General features: G+C 37.4%; 1 non-coding gene across 1 annotated transcript; it reads left to right on the forward strand.

The window, feature by feature from the left end:
- The first annotated feature begins 553 nt into the window (after nucleotides 1-553).
- On the forward strand, nucleotides 554-615 carry LOC113601615 (small nucleolar RNA SNORD42). Its single transcript, XR_003422907.1, has one exon. It is a non-coding gene; the product is annotated as a small nucleolar RNA SNORD42 (small nucleolar RNA).
- Nucleotides 616-7682: the final 7067 nt, after the last annotated feature.

Here is a 7682-nt window from a genome sequence, read left to right on the forward strand (position 1 = left end):
AGCCATTCACAAACAGTGCCCTACCTCCCACTAGTTAAATACCTCTCCAAACTCAACACAGCCAAAACTGAAGTCAAATCTTTTGTCAACCTATCCTACCTCCTTATTTTCTATCTTAATAGAATCGCCATCTATGAGCATGCTTTCCAAGGTTGCCACTCTTTAGCCAAACCAAGTATTTATTTTCTCATATTTCTATGTTTCTCCCTGTTCATTCAGGTCTTTCTGCCTTCTCTATTTGTCCTTCATAAGTCCACTAAAACAGCACCTGCTCTGAGAGACTCCTGGTTGTTGAGATAGAATACATGTCTTTACACTCTGTGTCCTTCCAGTCTCCAGTACATAATGTGGCTTTGTATTTATCATAATCTACCATGTTGGCTGCTTGTCTGCACCTTCTGCTAGACCATCAGCTACTTGAAAACAGACACTGTGCTAATTCATTTGTGCACGCCCAGTACCTAACACAGTGCCTAACTCATAAAATACCATTGATAGCCAAAGTAAAAATTGAACAGTAGACCAAAATGAAAGCAAGGTTAAAAGGAGGGGATTCCACATGATGAGAAAATCTTAATTTATTGAAAATAAACGGCAAAGGAGCCACTAATGAAAGAGGGATTAAATATGCAAATATAAAAGGGGAGAGAAATTTATTTTACTAGCCTGAAAGTAGTCCAAATAAATGAGATCATTGACAAAAAGAGAGGAACTATCCTTGGAAAGGAGGAAAGATTTTTTTTTCCTCCAAGTAAGAAAAAAAGCCAAGGAGTAATACACAGATATTAATTTATTAAAAGATTAATATACAGATGCAAGAAATAAAAATGTGTCCTTTCACAAGGTTAAGGACTTGAATTTATGTTGAGGCATTATGTTTATGTAGTTCCCTATATTATCTTCCTCCCAAATCTCTTAGCATAATTTTATGACTAGATCAAATAGCTATTAGCTCTTGGGAATTTCTGAGGTCATCAGATTCTTTTCCAAGTCAAGAAAGCATCTGAGTACTACTTCCAGGTGCTTCCTTCCACCAAAAAGAGAGGAAAAAGAAAGTTTATTTCCAACCAATTCAAGTTCTGCTAACACAGCCCATAACAAATCTCTGCTGGGCCAAGTGAAAACCAGAGTTCCTGTCCCTTGATGTCTAGGTCAGAGTACCTCAGTTATATTCTCTTAAATGTATTTTTCACAAGCAAAACGCACTGAACTTTACAGAAAATTCCATCCCTACTGAAATCAGTGGTGACAAGATGACAACCAAAATGCTGCACAAATAAAGGAATATTGGGGAACCTTTAAACAGACACCTGCCTCAAACAATAATGGTGTACGAGTACCTCTGACACTCACCAACCTACTTTTGGAGTCAAGAAAAGCCTTTAATGTTGACAGATTTTGATGGCAAGGCCACCTGGCAGAAAAATGTGTTCCAAGTAGGCAACACACTCACGTGACAAGGCACATGCTCTGAAAGCTCCCACAGAAGCACCTCTTGACACCACATTTCAGAGGGAGCTGTTCTCCCTTAGAAACAAAGCAGCACTGCCTCTGGCTGCAACTGTTGGGTAAGCAGCCTCAGGTTCCTTTGCTTCGTTTCCATCCCCAGTCACTTTCTCCAACAATGTTTACAAAGGTTTGTTTTCACCCAAACAGGTCAGACTCTTAAAACCTGATTTTTAAAAACATGGTCAAGTTTCAGGTAGGAGCTTAGCAAGCCAGGATTCTCAATCAGAGCTTCTCTCTCCCACACCACGTGGGTCCAAACAGGTTATCTGGTCCTTGTAAGCAGAAACCAGTTACCATCTCACTTTTTCCCCTAGTTTCCAGTGCCCCATACACCTGTCTCCCACCACACTGGACATGTTCATCCGCAAGGTCGACTCCATTTCAGACAAGATATATGCCATTTCTATGGCTTTTAGCTTTCATTAAGAGACTGTCTCACCCAATCCAAAAAATAACCAAAGACTAATCACATCCATCCATTCATTCATTCATTATCGCATTCATTTATGCAATTTTAACCTTCTGCATATAGGCTCTGGGCCTTTCCAGAAAGGAAGCTGCTGTAGACTGAATGTTTGTGTCCCCTAAAATTCATATGTTGAAACTTAACCTCCAATATAATGATATTGAAGATGGGGGCCTTTGGGAGATAACTAGATCATGAATGGGATTGGTGCCTTTGTAAAAGAAACTTCAGAGAGATCCTGCCCCATCCACCATGTGAGGACAAAGTGAAAAGATGGCTGCCCAGGAAGCAGGTCCCCACCAGACACCAAATGTGCCAGCACTTTGATCTTGGACTTCCCAGCTTCCAGAACTGTGAGAAATAAATTTCTGTTCTTTATAAGCCACCCAGACTATAATATTCTTCTTTTCAGTTTATAGTATTTTTGTTGTAGCAGCCAAGCTAAGACTGAAGCCAAAGGTGTAAGAAACCCAATACCACTGCTCATACAGGGGTCCTGGACTGGCTCATTCTTGGGATGTAACTCCCAATCAATAAAGATAATGTCCTGAATATCTACTCTGTTCCCAGAATCAGAAATTTACCAGGAGTATTAACACATGGTTCCTACTCCCACAGAGTCTACACAGCAGTAAGAAAATCAAAACATATAAACAAGAAAGAACTAGAAAAAAAGAGCCAGTGAAGGACTTCTTTCAAAGCAGATAAGGGTTTACAAAAGGAGAAGGTGGACTTCAATGTAGGCTAAATCAGACAAGATGTAGAAAGTCCAGACGACCTGTCACCCGATCTGAGTGTGCTATCTAGTACAGTTAAGTTTTGGATTGCATCACAAGAAGAGAAAACACATGAGGTGGATGCTCAGTTGAAAATTTACACAGCATTTTGAAGTCTGTTTAGAATATTTCCCACTTTAATCAAAGAAACTGTTAAAGATACTTTCTTCAAACTAAGAAAATACAGAAAATAGCCCAGGGAGGGAGGGTACATGAAAAATTATTCATGGGGCAACTCTTAGAATGGAAATATTACTTTCCTTAAAGGGGAGAATATAAACATTATCAACTCTCATTCTACCATTCTAAAAAGCAGAAGCACTTGGGACTTAATCTACTATCCTTCCGTAAATTATCATAAAAAGAGAACATTCTTTTCCATATGAAAAAAAAAAAAGATGCTCCTTTAACTGGTATTTACAAATTACCTTACATGTGGAAACAAAAATACAAATAAGACAGCCAGGCTTGTACTGAGTGAAGCCAGTAAGAGACATCAGAAACCAAGAAAGGCACAAAACTCCATGTCTCAGATTGTTCAAGACTCATTTTCATGTTTCATAAGACTTACCCTTTCCACAAATATAACATAATCTTTATAGTTCACAGAATAAAAACATCCCTGTCAGATTCTTGTGGGTGTCACTGCTACACTTTCAGTAATGTGCGTCCAATTTATACTTGACATTAAGAAATAGTTTAGAAAAAACAAATCAAGGGGCGCCTGGGTGCCTCAGTCTGTTGAGCATCTGACTCTTGATTTCAGCTCAGGTCTTGATCTCGTGGTTCATGAGATCAAGGCTCTCGTCAAACTCTGTCCTGACAGTGCAAAGCCTGCTTGGGATTCTCTCTTTCCCTCTCTCTCTCTGCCCCTCCCCCACTTGTGCTCTCACTTTGTCTCTCAAAATAAATAAACATTAAAAAAAAAAGAAAAAAGAAATCAAGCATAAACATCACACACACAAAAAGAAGAGAAAGCAGGATTTGTAATATTAAAATGGTGTCACATTACCAGCTGAAAAATGTCCAGTCTCAAATCATGGCACTTTACTAACCCAAGGAGAATCAGAACAGGGTAAGAGAATCACTGAAGATAAGTTTAATGATTCTAACACTCTATTGAAACAAGAATTACTCTCCCCTTAGAGTTGCTTTTTTTTTTCCCTTTCAGATCATTTTGGTGACGTTTTATTAGTCTCCTAAACTGATCTTTACTAACCTGGAAATAGTGAATGAATAATTCTCCAGGAAAATAGTATATAATAGCCAAAACAAGCTACATGTTGACAGTGATCTGTAAGAAAAGAAAAAAAAATATCTTATTCAGAGGTCGGACTCAAAATACTGAAAACAAGTCTGTACCACTGCAACAAAGAAAGCATGGATTTTTTTTTTCTGTGTTGAATAAAGAGATGGCTTAGCAAGATTTGTTGTTTTTAAAAGAAAAGAAATGCATTGTTTAGCTAAAAGTTCTTTGTACACAGAAGGTGCTCCAAAAAAGCAAACAGTAAATGAGTGAATTTTTAACTCATGAGTGAATGAGTAAATGAATGAGTGAATTTTTCAGTAAAAAGAAACTGATTAATCAGGTCAGCCGGGCCTATACAATGAAGACAGATCTTCTTTAGACGGAATTATTTTCCTTCATCATCTCCGTCATTCCTTCCACCCCTAATTTCAGGCAGGTCTGCCAGGCAATCTTCTACTCAGTAAACAGGAACAATGCCTTATTATACAATGACTTGTTATTGCTCTTCCAAAAATTTTCAAAAAATGGTAGTACTGAGCCTAGACTATTTTTCATGTTCTTCCTCTTGGCAGAAACCTATGAAAACAGATGGAGAAATAGTGGTGGTTAAAAACACAAAAACAATTCGCATATAATCTTTTATAGTCTTTTTCTAAAATTGGAACAGTTCTGCATACAAATATTTAATCTGTCTTGGTAGACAAAATAAATATTCAATAGACATATTGAAGAAAAAGATACCCTTGATACAGAAGAATATCAAGTGACATCCGATACCAAACAAGCTATATACTTTGAATGCCCGAGTCTTCCCAGGCCCTCAAGTAACCTATTTTTTTGAAAAATGAAACTCGAGTTTTGTTTGGGTACACTCACATCTATATTCTTCCTTATGGATCTAAAAGATGAAAACAGAGAAAAGATAATTTACAGAATTTTCCAGTCTACCTAGAAAAAACAATAAATATCTGCTAAGTTTTGATATTTTTACTAGTGAGATACTTTTATACTGAGACCCTCCTACAAAATTGCATCTTCCTAAAAATGGTTGAGAATAATAATTACCTCTTAAAATGTTTACCAAAGGCTCACTTCAAGTCCCAAAACTTAGAATATAGTATTTAAGAAAATTTTTAAGTCAGGAACATAACTCAACGTCATTACCTCCATTATTACCTAAATGAAGCAGATATTTCCGACAAAAATACACTCAATGGGTAGGATATAAGAAAACCAAAATTCCATATAATATAAAATAATATAGGGGAAGGATATATGTAACTTAACAGTGTTGACCTTGGTAATAAAATAATATCAAAAAAGTTAAGCATAGCTGCTTATTTCAGTAAAACTTTGGGAGTTCTTATGGACTGAAGGTAATATTTCTTTAATGGCAGGATATTCAGTATGAACTTCATGGCTTAAGAAGAAAGCACTAGAACTGAAAACCTATTGAATTAATGGTGTTGAGAAACTTCAGACCACTCCATAATAGGTAAATCTTCTTCAACTTACTTCTTGTCAAGAGATAAAAACATTTGAAACTTGAGACCTACATAAACACACACCCATAGACACAAACACAAACACACAGATTTATTCACATAGTTAAGAATTGTGAAAATCTGAGGTTTTAACCTACTTACAAGCTAACAAATTAGCCAGCTACAGCTGCATGACTGGTGACAGAAGAGAAAAGACTCCTAGGTCAGAGACAAGGGATGTTATTACAGCACAACAAGCATGAGTTTCACTTTTACATTTCCTTTACCCAACCCCCAAGTCCAATGGGAATAATCCTGAGCAGCCGAAGCAGATGCTGTGCACACAGTGGGTTTGCAACACAGCTGAGAAACACCAAGCTAAAAGAAACCCAATATTTTAAAATAGGATGCAAGCAAACTTGTCCTATTTTTGCCCCAGAGGAAAATATTACCTTTATTATACTGAACAGTAAATAAACCTGCCCCCTTCTCCAGAAAACATCATTGTCTCCAGATTCCAAGTTTATTCACTACACAAGCATCCTTGAATGGACTGTCTGAAAGATTGTCAGTGTTACTGCCTGTGACAGTGAAGAAATACAACAGGCCCATGAAGAACTGTCTCCTAATAGATGGATGCTATTTGTTATATCTACCTATCTACCTATCTATATAGATAGATAGCTTGTGTTATATATATTTAAAGATCCTTACATCTCTTTAAATATTCTATTTTAATATGACTCTGGTTGTGAGAACATCTTTGGTCTCCTAGGGTCATGCCTCTCTTAATAGTTATGAGAACCCTAGGAGTCTATTCAATGCAAAGGCCCATTGAGGTTGTTCTCACATCATCCCTGGATCTGGAACTCAGATTCACCCTACTAATGTTGAATGACTTCATGCTCTCCCTAAATGCTAGATGGTCTAGATTACCTTACATATTAGTTTTCTATTTCTAATATAACAAATTATCCAAATTTAGCAGTTAAACTAATACCCATTTTTTACCTCATAGTTACGGTGGTTTATAATTCTGGGCACAGAATTGCTCAATTGGACTCTCTGCTTAGGGCTCACAAGACTAAAATTAATGGATTGGCAGTGCTGCATTCCTTACTAGATGCTCTGGGAAAAAATCCACTTTCAAGCACATTCAGGATGTTAGCAGAATTCAATTCCTTCTTATACGTTCCACATGGCTTTTCCATCTCCAAGGCAGCAATGATATGCCAAATCTTTCTCACATATGGAATCTCCCTTACCTCCTCTTCTCTGCTTTCTGCTGTTAAGAGTTCATGTAAATATATTGCACCCACTCAGATAATGCAGGATAACCTCCCTATTTTAAGTCCAATGGACTAGGAAACTTAATTACATGAGAAAAGTCCCTTTTTCTAAGAAGTTAACAGACTCATAGTCCCAGGGATTAGAGCATAAACTCTTCTTGAGGGCTATAAATCTGCCTACCACACTCTGCTACACAAAATATGGTCCTTGGACAAGCAGTGTTAAATTCACCAGGGATCTTGTGAGAAATGTAGAATATCAAGATTTACTCATATCCAATGAATCAGAACCTGCACTTTAACAAGATCCTCAGATGATTCATATATACATTGAAGTCTGAGAAGCACTAGACATCTACAGGTCTAGAACAGTCAAATGCTGTTGCTATCATTAAACAAGTTAGAGACAGTCAAAATTTGGATAGTCAGAAGAAATCCCTCCATTTCTCCCTACTAATACCAATTGTTCTAGCATCTTCACTTAACAAAGCTTGGCAAGCTGAAGAGCTGCACCTGGAACTAACATTCTTGCCCTAGTCATTACAACCTGCTCCTGGTCCAGTCTCCGCCCAGATAGCAAGTTTCCCCAGGTTGCAGAAGGAGGCTGTTCCTTCCTTAGCTGTTATAATCTTTCCTTGAAATACAGCCAGCTTTCTCAGGGCATACTCACAGTAAGAGAGATTGATGGGAAAATAGTTTCACATTCTTAGCCTCATCATACCTAAAACCGTTCCTCTTCCTTAACCCCCAAGGACCTAAAAGAGATCCCAAGTCACTAGTTTGGAATGGCCTTTGCATTATAGTGAAGTTTTCTTAGGAGCTGATATCTTCTTACAGCTGACTTTAGCTGGGCTACTCCCATCCATCAAAGATATTTTAATAATTTTAAATCTCAAAAGGAGTATCCTT

The sequence above is a fragment of the Acinonyx jubatus genome, chromosome B3 (assembly GCF_027475565.1).
Source record: "Acinonyx jubatus isolate Ajub_Pintada_27869175 chromosome B3, VMU_Ajub_asm_v1.0, whole genome shotgun sequence".
Lineage (NCBI taxonomy): Eukaryota > Metazoa > Chordata > Mammalia > Carnivora > Felidae > Acinonyx > Acinonyx jubatus.